Source organism: Spermophilus citellus (genome assembly GCF_964194105.1).
Source record: "Spermophilus citellus genome assembly, chromosome: 3".
Classification (NCBI taxonomy): Eukaryota; Metazoa; Chordata; class Mammalia; order Rodentia; family Sciuridae; genus Spermophilus; species Spermophilus citellus.
This window is the reverse complement of record NC_138184.1, coordinates 752892-775154: the sequence shown is the minus strand read 5'-3', so window position 1 is coordinate 775154 and position 22263 is coordinate 752892. Positions and strand designations below refer to the sequence as shown.

Genomic DNA, 22263 nt, shown 5'->3' with positions numbered 1-22263 from the left:
AGGGAAGCGGAAAAAACTTTTCCATAGGTGATGTGATCTTGGACATAGAAAACTAACAGAATCCATAAAGAAGCTACAGATAAGTGAAAATGTTAAAGTTCCAGGGATTGACTCCAGAGGTGCCTAGCCACTGAGCCACTCCCCAGCCCTTTGAGACAGGGTCTCTCTAAGTTGCTGAGGAAAGTCTTAGATTTTCATCCTCCTGCCTCAGCCTCCCGACTCACTAAATTACCATGCCTGGGTAAATTAATTTAGGAAAAATAAGTGATCTTGGATTTTTTTTTTTTTTTTTTTTTGTCCATTTGTTTGCTGTTTTAGTATTGGGAACGGAACCCAGGGGTGCTGTACCACTGGTCTCCACTCCTTGCCCTTTCATTTTGTGACAGGGTCTCAGTAAGTTGCCCAAGCTACCCTGGAACTTGCCATTCTCCTGCCTCAGCCTCCTAAGTGGCTGGGATGACAGGCGTGATCCTGCAGAGGTAATCTCACTCTCTCCTAAAGACACTTGTGACAGCGTTGGATCCACCTGGATCATTCGAAAGAAACTCAGTTCCTCAAATCCCTGACTCAATCTCACAGACCTTTTTTTCCCCATATAAAGTCAAGGCACGAGTTCCAGGAATTAGGATGGGAGCCCTCTAGCCAGTGCTGCTGTGTGTTTGATGCTGCAGCCTTTCCATCTCGCAGGGGAGAAAATGGAAGCTCAGAGATGGAAACTCACTTCCCTAAGACCACACAGCCAGGGACTGGCAGAGCCAGAATTCAAACTTAAAACGACCTGTCTCTTGTTCCCACAATTTTTTTTTTAAATGTGATTAGGATTAGTTTCCTAGCATGTTCTACAACTTTATTCCAAGTGTGTTCCTCCAATTTTTTAAAACATTTTATTTCTTTTTGGTATGGGGGATTGAACCCAGGAACACTTTTAACCACTGAACCACATCCCCAGCACCGCCCCTGTTTTATTTTTTTTCTAGTTTTAAACAGCGTCTTGCTAAGTGGCTGAGGCTGGCTTTGAATCAGCAGTCCTCCCTCCCCAGCCTCCCAAGGTGCTGGATTAGAGATGTGCACCACTGTACCTGGCCAAAAAAAAAAAAAATTTTTAATATGGTGTCTTGTTACCTTGCCTGGCTGGTCTTTAATGCCTGGGTTCAAATGACCTCCTGCCTCAGCCTCTGGAGTAGTTCAAGAAACAGACACTTGCCCCAGGACCCCCAACCCCCTATCCAAATCTTCCCATTTAGTCCCCAACATATGTAGGCTGGTTAAACTAACATATTTAAGTGAACAGAGGAGGCTTTTCATAATGGGAGCTGAGCCCATGGGGTTTGGGCTCCTGGATGGGGTGTGAGCCCATGGTCTGTGATATCCTTAAAACTGCAAAATTGAGAGTAGCAGTGCTCATCCTGTTGAGAAGGACCCCCCAGATTCTCAGGTTGCTAGAGGACCCCTTGCAGGGCACTTGGTACCAGCTACACAGCAGAGCATAATCAGTAAATTGTGTGTGTGTGTGTGCGCGTGCGCTGGGGATTGAAACTAGGGTTTCAACCATTCTACACCTGCACTCTACCACTGAGCTGCACCACAGCCTCCTCCCAAATTCTTTGGAGAGAAATAATCATAAGCCAGGTGCAGTGTCACATGCCTATAATCCCAGTAACTCGGGAGGTGGAGGCAGGAGGATCAGGAGTTCAAAGCCAGCCTCTTAGGCCCTAAGCAACTCCTCATTGAGACCCAGTCTCTAAATAAAACATAAAAAGGGCTGGGGATGTGGCTCAGGGGTTAAGAGCACCTGGGTCCAATCCCCAGTACACCCCCCCAAAGAAAGATTGCCTCAAAATACTCCCTCCCCATAAAAATGCAACAGCTCACCCGAAATGGACAGATGGCTTTAGAAACAAACAGAAGCTCCGGCAACAAGAGGTCGGCAACCTGCACCATCTCCTGTCAGGGAAACTCAACTCTGGGGCTGGGCTGGGCTGGGCTTAGGGGCAGAGCACTTGCTGGCACATGTGAGGTACTGAGCTCAATCCTCAGCACCACATGAAAGTAATAAATAAAAAGGTATTGTGTCCATCTACAACTCAAAAAATCAAAAAAAAAAAAACAAAAAAACTGAATTTTGGGGGGTGCTGGGGTTGTGGCTCAGTGGTAGAGTGTTCACCTACCACATGTGAGGCCCTGAGTTGGATCCTCAGCACCACATATAAATAAATAAAGGTATTGTGTCCAACTACAACTGAAAAGTATTTTTAAAAAAAACCTGAATTGGGGGCTGGGTTTGTGACTCAGTGGCAGAGCACTCGCCTAGCATGCACGAGGCACTGGGTTCTATCCTCAGCACCACATAAAGGTAAATAAGATATTGTGTCCACCTAAAACTTAAGAATAAACATTTTATTTTATTTTTAAAGAGCGGGAGAGAGAATTTTTTAAATATTTTTTTTAAAGAGAGAGAATTTTTAATATTTATTTTTTAGTTCTCGGCGGACACAACATCTTTCTTTGTATGTGGTGCTGAGGATCGAACCCGGGCCGCACGCATGCCAGGCGAGCGTGCTACTGCTTGAGCCATATCCCCAGCCCCAAGAATAAACATTTTAAAAAACTGAATTTCTCATGAAAAATCTTTCAATGCAAAAATGGTCCCAAGGGGACCCAGAAAATAACACCAGCCCTGAAAAGTTCCTCCTGGGGACCAGAGGGAGGCAGACCTCCCGACCCGCTCCGTGTGGTGTTGTTCTCTGGGATCTTCCAGGCTGACTGCTGACCTGCACCCACACCAGGGACTCGGGGGACTGCATCTGACCCCCATGGTGTCCCTAGGCCCCACTGCCCTTCACAGAGCCCCTCACTCCTCATGTAGGAAACACAGGGATGGGGCCAAGGAGATGAAATATTGGTGACCACCACAGAAGCAGTCCTTAGAATGGACCTTCACCCAAGGGCTTCGTCCTGTGAGAAGCCCTCCTGGTCATCCCCTCAGAGGCCCCCACTGAGGTGCATGCAAGGTTGGACATCATGCTGGTGTGAAAACACACTCAGTGTAAAAACACACGTGTGTGAAACCAGGGGCTGGGGCTGGCAGAGCACTTGCCCACCATGCGTGAGGCCCTGGGTTCCATCCTCAGCCCCTCAAGGAAGAAAACAACCAACCACCATGGGTTGTGGGCCGCTGGGGCAGGTAGGAGGCCCAGAGCCAGGCACCAGTAGGGAGTTCCAGGCTACTAGCAAGGGCCCAGCTGGTGCTCCTGGGCACAGGTGGGGACGTGACTGCTGGAGGCCGGCTGCACGCTCCAGGACCCAGGTTCTGCCACCCGCTCCCCGGGCGTTTTTAAAGACGTTTTTAGTTGTAGATGGACACGATATCTTTATCTTTTTAATGTGGTGCCGGGGATTGAACCCATTTCCTCACACATGCTAGGCGAGTGCTCCCCCACTCAGCCCCAGCCCCCACCCACTTTCTTCCTCCAACCTCCTGCCTCCCTTCTGACCCCACACCACACGACCCCAAGCCCAGCCTGCAGGCAGTGGCTCTGCTGCATCTCTGCCTGACCCACCCCTTCCCTGGGACCCCCTTGCTGACCCTCAGCTTCCTGCAGCTCTGAGGCCAGACCCACATCCTCGGGCCTCCCCTGAGCAGAGGCAGCATCTTCATCCCCTGTCTGTCTGGGGGCCGGGACCCCACAACACTCCCTCTCTGTGGGCCAAGAGAGCCCCTCTGCCGCAGAACTAGGGCAGGCTTTCCACCCGCCTGGTTCCACAACACCGGAGGGGCTGTCCCCCAGGCCCCATTCAGTTTAAGAGGCCCCTAGAAAAGGGGCCTGTGGTCTGTGTGGAGCTCTGCGGCCACTAGGGGGCGGGTGTGTACTGCTGCAGGGGCAACTCGGGTGGATGGGGGGGCGCGTGTTGTGGACAGAGGCACTCCAGGTCTCGGCGGTCCCAACACACAGGCCGCTCCTCATGGAAAGAGACTTGGGACTCCTGTGCTGTGTTGGACTTAATTGTCACCGGGCAGCGGTGCCATCCTAACACCCCCAAGTCACCACACTTCACCTCCTGGGCACCGTAGGCACTGGGCCCTGCAGGGTGCTGAGCAGGAACTCCCTGGTGGCAACCATGTCCCCAGGCATGGCCCGGAGTCCCGGGGTGGGATCATCCCTCCAGGTGAGACTGAGTGGGCAGGAGACACTGGAGGATGAAGACACAATGTCTAGGATTTTGCTTAAAAATAGCTAAAGGGGTCTTCACAGATAGTTAAGGATCTTGGGATGAGGTTCTCCTGATTACTTAGGTGGCCCTAAATCAAATGACAGTGTCTTTATGGAGATAGGCAAGGGAAATCTGACAGAGGAAAGGGCGCGTGGGGACAGAGGTGGGGTTGGGGGACCCGACCGCCAGCCAGGCCCTGGGTCCCCCACTCTGGGAGAGGCAGGAAGGAGGCCCCCCACTCAGCGGGCTGGACACGGCCCTAGGCGGGGAGAGGAGCGCTCCCGTGTTTGAAGGCCCAGGTTGTGGTCACTTGTCAGGGCAGCTCTGGAAATCAATGCGAATCCTTATGACAAAAGTCCGCCCTGAAAGTGAAGGGTTCTAAGAACTTTGAGAAAAGGACACTCACTGTCCTGATCAAGACAAAGGACTTTCTGTCCCCTCAGACCTCCCTGCCCAGGTACTCAGCCCTGCCCCGAGGCCCTGCGCCGCCGTGGCACACCCCCCCCACAGGCCCTGCGCCACCGTGGCACTCCCCCCCCCCCCCCGCGCGGGCACTGTACCATGGTGGCACACCCCTGCCTTTTTCATTTTTTATTTTGAGACAGGGCCTCACTGAGCTGCCCAGGCTGGCCTGGCACTTGCTGTCCTCCTGCCCCAGCCTCCTGAGTATCTGGGACGGCAGGGGTGGCCACCACACCTGGCACAATCTTTTCATATATAATTTTTAGCTATTGATGAACACAATACCTGAATTTTACTTATTTTTGTGTGGTGCTGAGGATCGGGCCCGCGGTCCCACACGTGCTAGGCCAGCGCTCTCCTGCTGAGCCCCAGCCCCAGCCCCAAGGATTTTTTTTAATAGGTCAAATTTTTGTTCCTATAGCTTTGTCCCCTCCTCCCCGGCCCTGCATCCACAGATCACATGCCATCTCTGGACTCCTGCCCTGCACCCTCCTGTCACGGGGTCACACGCTGTGGCCTGTGTGTCTGGCTCTCACTGAGCACGAGGTCCGTCCACACAGCAGCTGTGTTGCCTGGCTCCTGCCCTGGCCGAGGGACCCTCCACTGTGTGTATCTGTCCATCTGCTGGTGATGCTTGAGCTGTCCTGCCTATTGGCTGCTGTGACCATGTGTCCAGACCCCTGCGTGGATGAGGGTGCAGAGGAGAGGGGCCCAGCGCTGGGCTCCGGCAGCACCTTTGACTCTGGCGTCCTGAAGCCAGCCAATGCGTTGGCTGTTCAAGACTCAACACCAAGGCCAGGGGAGGCAGGAGCAGACACGGTGGGCGCTAAGGCCCTCCTCCGCCCACAGCCCACCAGGTGCAGGACCTCGGGGAAGACGCGGACTTGGCGGCCATCATGGAAGTGTCCAGGGGTGGAAAGTGATCATGACCTGTTGAGGCTCAGAGCAGGGGCCAGGCCTCACCCTGTGGTGCACTGGCCTCACGTAGGCGGGGCCTGAATTCCACCTCCAGCTCTGCACACAGAAACTGCCAATGGCCAGACTGCCCATGTGGACGTAGAGCAAGGTCCGTCCATGTGACAGGAGGCCACTCGTCCATGGGCAGCAGTGAGGCTCCACCCTGTCATGTGCACGGGGTGCCACAGGACCCAGGCCGGGAGCCAGCACTCCACCAGACACAGCTTCAACACAGGAAGATGAGAGCACCCTGGAGATGGATGTAAAGGGGGCTGCAGAGCCCTGGGTCAGTACTGGACACCACTGCTCGTGCACTTAAACATGGTCAAGATAGTAGACTTTATGGATTGTATGTTGCACAATAAAAATATGTGAAAAAGGGCTGGGGATGTGGCTCAAGTGGTAGCGCACTCGCCTGGCATGCGTGCGGCCCGGGTTCGATCCTCAGCACCACATGCAAACAAAGATGTTGTGCCCGCCGAAATCTAAAAAATAAAGATTAAAAAAAAAATTCTCTCTATCTCTGTCTCTCACTCTCTCTTTAAAAAAAAAATGTGAAAAAGTTTTTATGTATTAAATTAAAAGGCTCTGCCCCATCTCAGGGCAGCCTCGGGGCTCACTTCTGTTCTCCCACCCCAGGACCTTGGCTCACACTGTGCCTGGGCTAGACCTGCCCTCACCCGACTCTGACGTGGTTCAGCCCTGCCCAGCTCCAGGTTCCAGCATCTGCCATGTCATGTCCTCCTAGAGAGGCGAAAGCCACCCTCCACGAGCCAGCTGGACTGTGAAGGGTTTGGATTCTGTGAGCAGCAGAGACTGAAGACTGAGTGACTGAGCGAGTGTTCAGGGCGGGCATTGAGCGAGGGGCGGGACCCTGGGCCACTCCCTCCCGCTCAGTATCTACCTGTGGGAGACCAGCAGATGGCAGCCTGGAGGTCTCTTGCAGGGGTCTTGGGGAGCTTCTCCACCCTACCCCAGGCTCTGTCTTCCTGAGACCCCAACTGGAATGGCAGAGTGGGATCTTGGGCAGCACGTGCCCCGGAGCAGAGCCCCGCTCTGTGCCCCCACTGGCCTATTGCTCAGATGGGCCTTGAGGAAGCAGTGGCCTGCTGATGTACTGCAGGCCAACCCAGAACTGAAGCCCAGGTCACCACTATCCTGTCCTTGAGGAAAGTGATGCTCGGGGCGGCCTGGGCGGAGGGTGGACCCCAGGGACCCCCGTACAGGTGAGTTGGCGCCATGCCCAGGATGTGTGGTGGTGGTCTTGGTGTCCAGCCCCCGACCTGTTTGCAGGGCCTATCTCGGGGCCTCCACGGCCAGGGAGCCTGGGGCCTCTGCCTCTCGCTGGGGTGTGGCCGGATCTGCACCTCAGGGTGACCTTCTGGGCCCAGCCCCTCCCATGCCCCACACCATCCCCCAGAGGTGAGCCCGTGAGCTCTGCAGTGGCGGTCACTCACACACCATGTGGAATATTCCATGGCAACAGCAGGTCCTGTGTCCCTGCCCAGGACCTGCAGCTGTGGGGAGCAGTGTTGGCCAGCCAGCCCCTCAAGGGCTGCAGAAAACTCCTCTGGCTTCCTAGGGCTGCTCAAGGGCAACCAGGGGTGACTTCAGGGACGTTGGGCTGTGAGCCACTAGTGACTAGTGGACTCTGTCAGGGACACAGGCTCCGTGTGTCCTTCTCTTTCCTCTTCTACAGCACCGCTGTGTGCCGTCCACTATCTACCGACCCACCCATGAGTCCTGGTGAGCTGCAGATGGGTCTGAGGGTGGTCAGCGGGCAGGATTTTGTCCCAGGCTGACCTCTCCATGTGGAGGTGGCTCTGCTCTGCCACCCTGGTGTGCCGAGGCTTGAGCACATGAGCTCTGTCCACGACTGTGTTGGCCACAGGCCTGAGGGGTCCCCGTGGTCCCACCCCACCCCCAGGTCAAAATGATCAGGCTGCGTTGCTGTTGCCTTAGGTCTCACTCCACCAGCTCAGCTGGGGTCCTTGGGGTCCTTGTTCACTCCAGGGCTTGAAGTTGCTCCAAGCCTGAGGAGAACATTCCACCAATACTAGAGGGTCTCAGGAAGCAGATCATTTCTAGCCCAGCCTCTGAATGGGCCCCTAGCCCAGGCAACCCCATCACTACCACCTCCGCAGAGGTCCCAGCTATACCACACCAACTCCTGACCCAGGGTAATAGTAAGAAAATGAATGTGCGTAGGGTTTGAGGCCACCAGGCACTTTGTTATGCAGCCATAGCTGGCTAATACAGACTGGGTCATGAGTACCCCCACCTGGACCACACACCCATCCACCCACCCATCCACACCCATCCATCTACCCACTCATTCTCCATCCACCCACCCACCCATCCAGCCACTCATTCTCCATCCACCCACCCATCCACCCACCCACCCATCCACCCATCCATCCAGCCACCCACCCATCCAGCCACTCATTCTCTACCCACCCACCCAGCCAGCCACCCACCCATCCAGCCACTCATTCTCTACCCACCCATCCATCCACCCACCCATCCAGCCACTCATTCTCCATCCACCCACCCACCCACCCACCCACCTATCCATCCATCCACCCACCCATCCAGCCACCCATCCATCCAGCCACTCATTCTCCACCTACCCACCCAGCCAGCCACCCACCCATCCAGCCACTCATTCTCTACCCACCCATCCATCCACCCACCCATCCAGCCACTCATTCTCCATCCACCCACCCACCCACCCACCCACCTATCCATCCATCCACCCACCCATCCAGCCACCCATCCATCCAGCCACTCATTCTCCACCTACCCACCCACCCATCCATTCATCTATCTACCTACCCCACCCATGCATGACCTCCTGCCTGTGTTTTTGTGTTCTTTTTTTTTAAGAGAGAGAGAGAGAGAGAGAGAAGAGAGAGAATTTTTTAATATTTATTTTTTAGTTTTCAGTGGACACAACATCTGAGGATCGAACCCAGCGCCCCACGCATGCCAGGCGAGCGCGCTACCACTGGAGCCACATCCCCAGCCCTGCCTGTGTTCTTTAAGCACTACCGGACCCCTCTCAGGCATCCTCTGAAGGCTACAGATGTCGTCCCGCAGCCCTACTGTGAGGAGCAGGCCGACTGCCTGGCTCGCATCTCTCTCCAGGAGCGTTCCCACCAGTTCCCACCACACCTCAGCTATCAGGTTCTTATGCAACCATGTGACCTCAGCCTGGCCAGTCAGGGCATTCCATTACCTGCCCACAGCAATAGGGGCCGCCAGGGGAGGTGACCCAGCTTAGGTCAGTGAGGACCCTCCCTGGGACTTCCATTGCCAGAAGTGCTAGCTTCTGCTGGAGCTGGAAGGTGACAGGGGAGAGCTGTAAGTTAGGCAGGGGTGCCATCTTTGTCCCCATAAAGGGAAAGGCTGTTGAGGAAAAGAAACACATACACACACAGAGCTAAGAGGTAGAGAGGTGGACGAGTCCTTGGGACTTTGGGGGCCCCGGATCCAGCTGAGGCTGAAACCAGCTAGACCACTAGCAATTGACCAAGGGCAATTCTGTCCCCCAGGGGACATTGGGCAATATCAGGGGATATTTTTGGTCATTCTCAGTGGGTGGAGGTGCTACTGACGTCCAGTGGGTGGAAGCCAGGACCACTTCTCAGCATCCCACATTCACAGCATACTTGCACCCCATAACACAATGCAGCCCCGAAGGTCCAGAGTGCTGACCGTGGGACCCCAGCTAGACCTGCCCCTGGATTTTTGAGTTCCATGAGCAAACAGTTCCCTTACAAAATTTCCGTTTCTGTCACAACCAAGAATCCTACCAACATGGGACGTGACGCAGGCAGGGTTCTGCAGAACAGTGGTGACATGGCTGGTCAATGAGCTTCAGCTGGTCAATTGTCTTTCCTGGTCCTGAGGATGGACCAGGCCCGTGTGTTCCAGGTGTGGGCTGTACTGCTCCCCACATCCCAGCCCTCCTAGCTACTTTATTTTTTAATCATCTATCTATAATTTTGAGACAGCATCTCTCTTAGTTGTACAGGCTGGCCTCAAACTTGCCATCCTCCTGCCTCAGCCTCCTGAGCTGCTGGAACTGCAGGTGTGCTATGGATTTAGCCACAGAGTCACAAATGAGCCCCTGTGCATGGGCATCAGGCCGGGGTCAAGGCCTCCTGTCAGCTACTGTGTTTCTCACAAGAGGAGCCCCTTGGCTCATCTCTCTAACTGTCCGTCCTTCATTCAGATTTTCAGTCTCCCAGTGATGTTCACCAGGACCCCGCATGACCTCGGTCGCTGTGTCTGCTCGGGTGGGGACGGTGGCTCAGGTACTCCTGGTTGCAGGGGACCTTGGCTGGGTGGGGCACTTTGCAGATCATCCCTGGCTTGGGTGGGGCTCCTGGTCCCACAGGGCTGTGGCTGCCTTCGTGCCTTCCTGCACTGGCCTGTTTCTGGGGGGCGGGGAGCCACGGCCTTGGCCTGTGGGCACATGCCCCACCCCACAGCCACAGCCCAGTCTGAGCACCACGCTTCCTCCTGGACCAGCGCTTGACCTGAGCAGACCCTGTGTTTGCAACCTGAGTATGGATGGTGGAAGTCTGAGCTCTGGCACCTAGCACCTGCCGTCCCAGGACTGGCTCTCTTGGTCCTCCTCTCGCTGAGACAAAATGCCCCTGATGGGGCCACTTTGAAGTAGAAATCCAGGGTCACTCACCATATTCAGAAAGTGCTGCCATCACCTCCATGTAGTTCTAGAACATTCCACCACCCTGGAAAGAAGCCCGTCCCTATGAGCAGACCCCGTCTCTCCTCTGGACTCCTCTGTCCTAGAGTCACATACTGTGGCCTGTGTGTCTGGCTCTCACTGAGCATAAGGTCCTGGGGCCCAACCACGCTGCAGTGTGTCACCTCGTGCCTGCTTGTGGCTGTGACGCTCCAGGGGGTGGCCAGGCTATGTCCCTTCACTGTGGACGGGCGCCTGGGCTGCCCACCTTTGACTGATGTGCGGTCAAGGTTTCTCCCCCTGTTGAGTTCTCGCCAGGCCCAGTCCGGGTGCCTGCCTCTCCTGGTGCTGCCCGAGTCCTCACAAACCCCCTGATGGGCCACCGGAGGCAGAGAGAGGCTCTGTACCCTGCCTGGGGTCAGACGACACTGCGTGGAGGAATCTGCATTTAACCCTGAAGACTTAACTCCGGGCTCGGCGCCCGATGACCACAGAGGAGGAGAACCACCCCGACCTGCTCCAGCTCCCCCTCTGTCCCCCCCTTTCTGCCCAGACGCCCATGGCACCCTGCGGATGCAGGAGCAGAGGCGGGGCCAGGACTGGGGCTGCAGCAGGGGATGGCAGAGAGGAGGGTGGCGGGTTCCATGACCTTCCCCAAGTGCCTCTGTGGAGCCCAGCCACCCTCCTGCTGCTGGACTTGGAACCAGCCCAGGCTCTGGCGTCTCCCTCAGGTTAACGAGGCTCCCAAGAGGAGGCATTGGAAATTTCAGGGCAGGTGGCTTCATGGCCTGGGGCCAGTCCCAGGTGCATTCAGGGGGCCATGGCAGATGGGCCTGGGGCTTCATCTGCATCCTGGGAGCCTTGCCCAGACCTCTGGCGCAGTCTCCATGGCCTGGGCACCAAGGTGTGTCTGCTCTCTGCTGTGGCCTGGCACTGCACTGGGGCCAGGCTTCTGGGCACACGCTAGGTGCTCTGCACGAGCTGGTGCCCCCAAGCCCTCGGGCGCCTGGGCTCCACGCCTGCCACAGGTCTCCCTCCCCGTAGCTGCACCTCCCAGTGCTCCCTGTCTCCTGGCAACAGAGCCAGGCACCTCTTGGCCTGGCATTTGGGCTCCTCTCTACGCAGCCTCCCTCTGACATGGGGTTGGGCACACAGTGTCAGGGGCCACCCAGGGCCTACCCAGCGCCTGATGGCAGATGGAGTGTCCTCGGGTTCCCCCCTGGCCTCCCCCACCCTCCGGAGTCCCCAGTGGTTCCCTACAGCCCCCTGGGGGGTAGAGGCCTGGCCCCAGCTTTCCAGTATCAATGGAGGGGGACCTCAGCCCAGGATGACGGTCCTCGACAAAGGTCACAGAAAGGAATTTCAAGACAGAGGTCGAGGCCTGGAAACGTACCAGGAAAGCGAGGAGGACACTGTCCACTGGACAGAGAGACGCACAGGCGCCTTCCGGAATCTCAGGCTCGTTTTGCTCCTGTTTTATTTTGGGGTTCTATCACACTCTATCACAGAGCCACACCCCAGGCTTTCTGTTTTAAGATGGGGCCTCACTGAGACCCTTCTGCCTCAGCCCTGAGCCGCTGGGACAGCAGGAGTGGCCCTTCAGCTAAAGGGCACTTGGGGAGGGCTGGGGGGAGTGCGTGGGGTGATGGCAGTCTGGTGTCCACAGGATGGAGAGGGGAGGCCTGGCCTTTCTCAGGGCCCTTGATGTCATCCCCACTATGTGATCCATAGATAAGGTCTGGAATGTTCCCTATGGTGTCGGTTTCTTAAAATATCACCTGGGGAGACGTGGGCATGGGCAACTTTGACAACCCGGACAGCTTCCAGTGATTCAACCCTGAGGAACCCACAGGCTTCCAGAAATGGGGGTGCCCAGCACGGGAGCATGGCTGGTGGGAGCGGGCGGCTGTGGCTCTGGGGCACACCTTCTTGTCCCTCCCACCTGCCAAGTCTTGGCCCAGGTCCAGCCCTGATCTGGACCCCTGGACAGGGCTTCAGCCCAGCCCTCCCAGCCTACTGTGGAGGAGGGAGGCCGGTCCCCATCATCTCAAACCTGCCGGGCAGGCTGGCGGCTCCGGAGTTGCCCTGACGGGGACGCAGCCTCCCCAGCCTGGCAGGCGGACCTTGGCTCTGGGGCTCCAAGTGGGACGAGGTGGGAGCCACAGGCCCTGGAGCCCGCTGGCCAGAGCCTGCCTGAGGGTACCTCCAAGCTGGTGGCCGAAAGGCCTGACTGCAGGGAGGCCTCAGAGGTCACACAGGGTCGGCTCAGGGAGGGTGGCTGGGGGGAAAGGGCGGAAGAGACAGAGGACAGAGACAGAGAGAGCCAGGGAGCAGGGACGTAGAGAAGGGAGACTGGGGCAGGGGAAGCCAGTGCTCACCCTTGCCTCGGTTTCCCCTCCTCACACCAAGAGGGCTGGACTGGGGCTGCAGAAGAGGAGGAGGGTGGCTGGTGTGGCCAGGCTGGGGCCTCGAGGGAAGAGGGTGGAAAGCAGAAGTGGTGAGGGGCCCCTGCAGGAAGGAGGGGCTCCGGGGCCGGGAATGCCGGGACTTTCCAGAATGGGGAGAAACAGGAAGTGGCTCCCGGCCTGGCAGCTCCCCTCTGGCTGGGCCAGAAGTGCTCACCTGCCCCGCCTCACCTGGGGAACACCGCCCAGAGCTGCCTGCCACCCCAGGCCCCTGCCCTCCCTGCCTCTGTCCCCCGGGGACTCAGAGTGGACAAAGCCTCCAGTCCATCCTGCTGCCCAGGCGGGGGGCACTGAGGCTTGGGCTGGGCTCCTGCGTGGGGAAGCTGAGGCCTGACGCCTCCTCATCAGGCTCTCGTGAGCTTGGGCTGTTTGAGATGAAAGCTGAGGAGGGGGCTCAGGGGCGAGGGCTTGCCTGGGAGGCACAGGCCCTGGGTTCCATCCCAAGCACTGAAAATAGAAAAATAAAGACCACCAGGCACCGTGCGGGTAGGAGTCTCCGCACCCTGGCAGGGACCTGACGGGACTGCCCCGCCCTGGGTAGGGGGGGGGGAGTGCGACACAGAGAGGTGGTCTCACTGTCCTGAGCACCAGAGCTCAGTCCCCACTGCTCTCCAGGCTGCGGTGACTCCTCGGAAACCCCCGGCTGACTAACTCCCCAGACATCCAGGACTTGGCAGGTTCCTGCCTGCTGCGAGGGCTGGACCTGCCCCAGCCTGGGCAGGCAGGCCACAGAGGCCCCAGGCTTTCCTGAGGGAGACGTGCAGGGTGGGCTCTGGACAGCCCTGGGCCTGGGTTCCCCTGGGAAGACCAGGGGATGTCAGCCTCCACCCACGGGCCCCACGCAGGCACTGGCTGTCTCCTGCAGGGGCCTCGGGACGCCACAGGACCGTAGAAGTGGGAGGGGATGGAGACACCAGGAGACACCACACATCCCCATGTGGGCCCTGAATCCCGAGTGCCGGGGGTCCCTCAGGACAGCTGCTTTCATTGACTTTGGAACACAGCTGTACCCACCCGCAGGGGGCCCCAGAGTCCAGCCCAGCACCGCAAAAAAGAAGAAAGAAAAAGGAGACTGAGAGAGAGACAGTTTCAAGATCACAACCCCAACTGCTGACGTCTGAGCATCCCCAAGTGGAGCTCCCCCCGGTCCCTCACTCCCTTCTGGCCCTCGTTTCCTCTGCTGCATCCTGTGCTTTCTGGTTTGATCACCCAGGACCCTTGGCCTGAATCATGCAGGTCCCACGAGTCTGCTTCTATTTTCTCATCCTTGGGTGGTGCATGATGGTTGGTACCTAATGATGGAGACGGACCAGTATCTGGACAGGCACGTGATAGGACGACATGATGTGGCCCATTTTCCTCGCAGCCCTGCCCTCCGTCCCGCCTCCCCACCTCGTCCCTGTCTTCCACTGACCGCTCTTTGACTGTCACCAGGTCCCTACCCCACTTTTCTTTTCCTGTTCCCTCTCTAGCTTCCACCTAGGAAGGAAAGAAAACCTGTGGCCCTTGGTCTTTGGAGTTTGACTCATTTTGCTTAATATAATGTTCTCTAGTTCCGCCCATTTTCCTGCCAATGACTCGAATTCATTTTCCTTTATGGATGATAAAACTCCTTCGTGGGTCTACACCACGTTTCCTTCGTCCATTCATCCGTTGGTGGACTCCGGGGCTGGTTCCACAGTTTGGCTGTTGTGAGTTGTGCTGCTATACACGTGGGTGGGTGTGGGTCACTGTAGTGTGAGGACTAATTCTTCAGGGTAAACGCCAAGGAGAGGCACGGTTGGGCCATGGTGGCCCATGCCTGGTCTTTTGAGGAGCCTCCATGTTCATTTACACAGTGGTGGTACCAATTTACAGTCCCTCTAACAGAGTAAAAGTGTCCCAGCATGGCGGCCACGCCTGTAATCCCAGCAGCTCGGGAGGCTGAGGCGGGAGGATTTCAAGTTCAAAGGAAACCTCAGCATCAGCGAGGCGCTAAGCAACTCAGTGAGACCCTGTCTCTAAATAAAATAAAAAACAGGGGCTGGGGATGTGGCTCAAGCGGTAGCGCGCTCGCCTGGCATGCGTGTGGCCCGGGTTCGATCTTCAGCACCACATACAAAGAAAGATGTTGTGTCCGCCAAAAACTAAAAAATAAATATTAAAATTCTCTCTCTCTCTCTCTCTTAAAAAAATGGTTTTCTCCACCCTTTAAAAAAATATAAAATAAAATAAAAAACAGGGCAGGGATGTGGCTCAGTGGTCGAGGGCCCCTGAGTTCAATCTCCAGCACCCCAAAAAAAGTGTCACTTTTTTAAAAAATTCTTTTGTAGTTATAGATGGCCAGCATGCCTTTATTTTATTTATTTATTTTTTTTAATGCGGTACTGAGAATTGAACCCAGGGCCTTACACATGCTAGACAAGGGCTCCACACTGAGCCACAACCCCAGCTCCCAAAACTGCCCCTTTTCTTCATGTGCTCTGGAGCATTTACTATTGTTTGTATTCTTTTTTTTTTTAACTTTTTAAACTTTTTTTGGTAGTTGTGGATAGACAGCATGCCTTTATTTTATTTTATTTATTTATTTAAATATGGTGCTGAGGATCAAACCCAGTGCCTCCCACTGCAAGGCAAGCGTTTTTACCACTGATGTACGGCCCCAGCCCTATTGTCTGTGTTCTGGATGACTGCCATTCTGACTGATGTGACATGAGATCATGAATTCTGTGGGTTTTTTTTTTTTTTTTTGAACTGGGGATTGAACCCAGAGGTGCTTAACCACTGAGCCACACCCTCAATCCTTTTCATTTTTTGAGGAAGGCCTTACTAAATTTCTGAGGCTGGCCTTGGACTAGAGACCCTCCTGCCTCAGCCTCCAGAGCTGCTGGGATTACAGGTGTGAGCCATGGTGCCCTGCTCCGTGTAGTTTTGATTTACATTTCCCTAATTGCTAATGATGTTGAACACTTTTAAAAAAAATATTTGTTGGCCATTGTATTTCTTCTTTTGAGAAGTGTCTGTTTAACCAATTTGCCCACTTATCAATTGGGTTATTTGGTTTTCTGGTGTTAAGATTTTGTTCTTTATATATTCTGGATATTAATATTGTCAGAAGAGTAGCTGACAAAGATTTTCTCCCACTCTGTAGGTTGTCTCTTTACATTTTTAACTGTTTCCTTTGCTGTGCAAAAACTTTTTAATTTGATGCTGTCCTATTTATTAACTCTTGGCATTATCTTCTGAGGTTTGGGGTTCCTACTGAGAAAGTTGTTGGAAGCTAGGTGTGGTGGTGTATGACTGTCTTCCCAGCAACTCAGGAGGCTGAGGCAGGAGGGTTCAAAGCCAGACTGAGCAATTTAGCAAGGTCCTGAGCAATTTAGCAAGACCCTGTCTCTAAATAAAAAATGATTTCTGGGCAGGGTGAGAGATAAGGGTATAGTTTCATTCTTCTATACACAGATGACCAGTTTTCCCAGCACCATTTGTTAAAAAGGTTATCTTTTTGCCAAGGGATGTTTTGGGCGCTGTTGTTCAGCATCAGATGACTGTAGATGTGTTTATCCATGAACCTGGGGGGTCTCTCCATATTCTTGTATCTTCCTCAACTTCTTTCTTCAAGGTTCTATTGTTTTCATTGTAGAACACCTCCTTGGTTAGATTTATTCCTAGGTGTTTAATTTTTTTTGACGCTATCATGAATGACATTGTTTTCCTGATTCCATTTTCAGCAGATTCATTGCTGGTTTTTAGGAAAGCTATTGTTTTTTGTATGCTGATGTTGTTACCTGCTTCTTTGCTGAGTTTATTAGCTCCAGAAGTCTCAGTGTGGAGCTCTTTGGGTCTTCAAGTATAGGATCAGATCATCTGCAAACCATGATATTTTTTTGACATACTTTTTAGGTGTAGTTGGACACAATGCCTTTATTTACTTATTTCTATGTGGTGCTGAGGATTGAACCCAGGGCCTCACACGTGCTAGGTGAGCGCTCTACGGCCGAGCTACAACCCCAGCCAAACCATGATAGTTTGACTTCTTCCCTTCCTATTTTTATCCTTTTACTTCCTTCTCTTGCCTACTTTGCCTGGCTAGACTCTCTAGTACTATACTGGATAAGAGTGGAGAAAGCGGACATCCTTGTCTTGTTCCAGAAAACGCTTCTGTTTTTTCCCCATCCACTAAGACTGGGACTGGGGATTGGGCACAGGGATGTTCTCCCACTGAGCTACACTTCCAGCCATTTTTTTAAATATTTTATTTTTTAGTTACAGTTAGACACGATGCCTTCATTTTATTTATGTATGTGGTGCTGAGGATAGAACCCAGGTCCTCACACGTGGTAGGCGAGCCCTCTACAGCTGAGCCACAACCCCAGCCCTACCTCCAGCCATTTTTATTTTTTATGTTGAGACAGGGTCTTGTGGAGTCACCCTGGCCTTTAACTTGAATCCTCTTTCCTGGGCCTCCCCTAGTCACTGGGATCACAGGCCAGACCAGGGCTTTGAACAGCTTTGACTCTGCCTGGATGGCTGTTCCTACTTTTGTCTATCTGCACTTCGGAACTTCAGCTTCAGGATCCTCTCCAGGACGCAGCCATCCTTGAAGCCCTAGGCAGAGACTCCATTCTCTTTGGACTCAGTCAAGCATGTGGCAGTGCCTGGCACGGGCTCTCAGTCCCCCGAGAGCGGCTTCCTCTGGGCCCCCAGCTTCTCAGCTCCAGGCCGGCGCCCAGCAGCCCCGCAACATCTCCATGACTACCCAAGCCCACGACAGGGAACTCATCTCAGGGGCTGGAATGGGTGCAGGGGCCTCTGGCTGGTGGTCCCTGAAACCCAGCTGTGGGGGGCGCCTCCCACACCGGATCTGCTGAATTGGCCTTGTCGCCCCAGTGGGTCCACCTCCCGCTGGAGTCACGGGAACGCAGCCAGGACCACCTGTGCCATGACCCGACCCGGTCCCCCACTCCTCCTTGCAGCGAAGCAAATGCTGACAGTCGTCTTCAGGCCCCTGGAAGCCTCAGTGCAGGGGAGCCAGAGGTTTATGGCCCTGCCGAAAAGATGCTGCTCCCCTGAGGTGGCGCTGGGACTTAGGGACCCCGATCGCGACCCCGGGTGGGCGCCTGGCACTGCACCTGGGGAGGGCGACAAGACGGCCAACAGAACTACGGGGGAGGCAGTCAAGGTGGAGGGCAGAGCCGGCGGCCCGGGTGCGAGGGCCGTGCCGGGCGGAGCAGAGGCTGGAGCCCCCGCGCCCCGAGCTCTAGCACGGGCCGCTGGGCAGCAAACCCGGCGGCGAGATTCGCACCCAGGGCTTGAGACCACGCCCCTTCTCAGGCCCCGCCCCTGGGTCCACCCACGTGCCCCGCCCCGCGGCGTGACCGGAAGTGCGCGGGTCCCAAAGATGGCGCCTGGAACCCGGAAGTGAGCGGCGGCTACTCAGAGGCTCGGGGAAACTGAGGCGCCGCGGGCTCCGCCCGGCCGCACTCGGGTCCGAGGTGAGGCGTCCGGCCGCGATCCCCGCCCCGGCCCCGCCGCGACCCGCGCCCGGCCAAGCGCGCTCCGCCCCGCGCGGCCCCGCGCTCCCCGCGTCCCGGGCCGGGAGCCAGAGGGGCCGGGGTCCCCAGGGGCCGGGGGTGCGCGGCAGCGACCCCCGTCCGGCCCCGCCCTCCGCGCGTCCCGGCCCCGCCCTGCGCCGCGACCCTGGATCCCTCCTCTCCACCCCCTTCTTCCTGCGAGTGAAGTTTGACGTTGCGCCGCGCCGCGACCCGGTCCCCGACCCGGTCCCCCGGGGGAACCCGGACCCTGCTCCCCGCCGCGAACTTTGACCCCGACCTTCTCTGCAACCCTTCAACCTCTTTCCCGCCCTGGTCGGTGCATCCCAAGCCCAGGCCCCGTGTTGACCACTGACCTTCCCTTTCCTGGTGACCCTTGTCACCGAGTCCTCCAGGTGGCCCTGAATCTGCTTTTCCCCAGCATCCTGACCCCTCTCTTCTTGTTTCTCTTAATTCTGGGTGCCTGGTGACCCCAAATTCTTGGTCAGGATGGGCTCTTTTCTCTACCAGCCCCATGACCCCAGGATTGTGCCCCCTCCTGCCCAGACCCAGCACAGTCTTCCTGGGAGGGGGTCCTCAGCCCTCTAGTAGGGGCAGGCACACCTCTTCTTGGGTTTCCTTGGGTGGGCCCCCCTGTTTGGGTGGGGGCTCACTGGTGTTAGCTGATCCCCAGGACAGCCTTACTGTGTCTATCTGTGTGTGGGGATGTGTCTCCCCCAGAAACTGGGGGACTCCAAGGACCAGGGAGGTGGTGGGCAGAGATGTGAGATGAGCCAAGGGAGTGTGTGGGTGGATGAGGCAGGGGAGGCCTGGCAGGTAGGTCCTGCCCGGGTAGAGCTCTCTTCCCACTCCTCCAAGCTCTGGGAATGAGGCCACTGGGGCCTGGGGCCCAATCCAGACTGGCCTGGCTGCCCAGAGCCTTCAGAGATGTACAGAGGTCTCCCTAAGTGACGTGATGAACATTCTGGAAAGAAAAAGGGTCCGTAAACTGTGTAGCTGGGGCATCCCCCAGCTCTGCTTCCTGGAATGCCTGTGGGTCTTGCCTGCTCCAAGTGTTCTTCCTGCTCAGGGGTGTTTGGTGCTGTCTGTGCCCTGTGCCCTGTGAGTCGGTGCCTGGCCCTGAAGCCAGTTGGCCTTAGTGCTTGCTGGGAGATAGGGACAGTGAGGTTTTCCAGTATGGCAAGGGGGCGATCTTGGGCTGATCTGAGTTTGGAACCTAGTTGACCTGCTGTCAGGTGAGGTGTCAGACCCTGGAACCTGGCCTGGTGAGGGCCCTGCCTGTCACAGGTGTTGAGACTCCACAGAGACTGAGGCAGGGCCTCAGTGAACATGTAGGTTCCCTTCAGGTTGAGGCAGCTGTGTGCACCCTGTTGGGGACTGGCTTCAGAGTTAGTAGGCCCTGGACCCCAAGGAGGCTGGCAGCCCCGCCCCTACTTCCCCAGTGCCCTCTTTCTCACCGGCTTCCTGATTGTCCTCGCCCTGGATTTTCCCAGGGGAGGCCCCAGAGGCCGGAGGAGTTGTCTGCCCTGGGTATCTGCAGAGACCTTTCAGAGAAAGCTGGAATGTGAGATCTGTACCACTAGTGGGTGGGACGGCTGAGGCAGGGGCTGGTCATGGGGCCTCCGTTTGCAGGAGGGCTGGGCAGCCTGTGTCCCACCTGGGGATTCCAGTAGAAGTCTGCCCCCTCATACCTACCTGGAACAGCAGGGCCCCAGCAGGGAGAAGGGCTGTGGCAGAAGGGGGTGGGATCCCCAGGGCCTGGACTAGGGGCTGGGCTGGGTGGGACCCCAGGTATGTAGGAGACAGGAGCATCCTGCAGGTTTTCCAGCCACTTGACTAGGGCCTGTCTCAGCTCTCCAGCCTGCTGGGGAAACTGAGAGGCAGAAGGTCTCTGCTGGCCATAGGCCACAATCCTGCCCCCTCCATGTGGCCAGCTTGCCCTTGCCCAGAGTCGCAGCAGTGTTACAGACGCCCCTCCTGCAGGGCCCACAGGAAATGCTGACAGAGCTCCCGGATAAAGAGGCAACTGTGTTGACCAGCATGCCTGGTCCCCAGGCTCCCATCAAGGGGTGGGGCCAGCTTCTTCCTGTTTTCTGGGGGGCATAACGTGATCTGAAATTGTAAACACACTGGAAGGTGGTACGCTGAACTGTGGAGGTGCCCCTGGCACCAGCCAGCCCCAGGTCTGTGTACCTCTGTGGGGCACGTGTGTCTGAGTGCCTGTTTGCATATGCACGTGCATTCTGTGAGGGATTGGGTCTGTGAGTGTGGGTTGCGTGTATAAGTGTGTTGCTCGTGTGTGTATGATTCACATGGGCAGGCTTGGAGCAACACTAGGCACTCTTCCCACAGCTGAGGGCCCTGTGGTCAGATGGCATGTTGGAAGGGCGGGTGTGGTCTGAGGGTGAAGACACCAGACTCTGCCCCTGCCTGGCCCTGCGGGTAGACCTCCCTGGCCTGTCTCTGAGGATGCTTGCTCCCATCCCCAGGTCAGATCCCCCAGGTTACTCTCAATGGATACTGCCCCTCTGTGGGTCCCCCTTTCCTTCTCACCCTAGGAGGCATGGTCGCCTGTCCTGGGACTGCGATACAGGTGGGGACAGACCTGGGTTACAGCCAAGAGTCGATTTCAGTGCTCCTCATCTGCACGCTCTGAGCTCTCTGGGCGCTCTGGGAAGGTCAGACCCACTGTTTGTGCTCTGTAACGTGATAAATCTCAAAAGCATGCTCAGTGAGATTCAGAAGCAAAGTCAGTCACAGTGTGTGACTCTGCAGGCGGGAAGTGTCCAGAACAGGTGAATCCAGAGATGGGGAGGGGATCATGGGTGCAGGGGAGGGATGGGGTGACTGCTCTTGGGGACAAAGATTCTGGGTGTTCTGGACCTAGATAGATGGGATTACTGTACAACTTAGAATGTGCTAAAACCCAGTGAGTTGTAGACTCTAAACAGGCATATTTTTTGGTATGTGCAACTTCAGAATCAAGCCCCATTCATATGTTGTGACCAGAGGGCTGGAATTGGGCCACCACCTGACCCTGCAGCCAGCTCACACCAGGGATCTGGATACTTGGTTGGAACCTTGCCCTGGACCCCCAGGAGGCCAGAGATGGAGGGTCACCCCGGCCCCAGCTGTCCTCCAGGATGCTTCTGCTTCAGGGGACAAGGAGAGCCTCCTGCAGCAAGTGACCTGGGGCTTTGGACTCTTAGTGAGGGGTGCCTGCCTTGGGCTCCTGCATTCAGGCACTGGCCTCAAAGAAGGCTGTGAGGTCCCTCTCTCAAACTGGCCCACCCCAAGCCAGAACAATCCCTAAGTGAAACCAAAAGAGGTGGCGCCTCGGCCTTTGACCCGGGCCCTGCTGCATTTCGAAAGTGAGGTACACCGGGTTCCAGAAGGCGAGTCACTCTGGTTTCCTGGGAGGGCCACGCCCCACCAGGGCTGAAGGCCGGCCGTGGACTGGGGGCCAGTGAGGGTCTGCAGTAGGCCGTAAACTTTTATGGAACTGACTCACTGTTGCCGGGTGGAGCGGCCAGGGCAGGTGAGCTGACAAGTGAAGGAGAAAGTCCCTGCCCTGGGCAGTGGCCTGGCACTGGCTTGCCATCCATCCCTGCTGCTGCCCGTCCTGCCTGGTGCCAGAGGCTTCTCCCCTTGCAGGTCAGGTAAGCTGAGCGGAGACTTTCCTACTGGCAGCAGTTGCCCTGGCCACAGGTCAGTCCTGGGCTCTTAGGTGCTGGTCCTGGGGCAGCAGGGCAGGACACTCAGAGTTTGCTCAGCACCACAGCGTCCTTGTTGTGTGAAGGCCAGGGGTTCCATGGCAGTGGTCAGTGTCTAGATCTGGAGGGCTCCTCAGGGCCTTTCAGAGTGACTGGAATGTACTTGGTCGGGCCACAAAGGACTCTGTCCTGGTAGCTGTGAAGTGGGG

At 56.4% G+C, this 22263-nt stretch overlaps 1 protein-coding gene across 2 annotated transcripts in view; it reads left to right on the top strand.

Annotated features, from left to right (window-relative positions):
- Positions 1 to 18149: 18149 nt before the first annotated feature.
- SBNO2 (strawberry notch homolog 2) overlaps positions 18150 to 22263 on the top strand; it is a 57824-nt gene continuing 53710 nt past the window's right edge. For both annotated transcript variants that reach the window (XM_081282985.1, XM_081282984.1), the window contains exon 1: positions 18150 to 18284. The gene's annotated coding sequence lies outside the window, so the exon portion shown is untranslated. The remainder of the gene's footprint in view (positions 18285 to 22263) is intronic.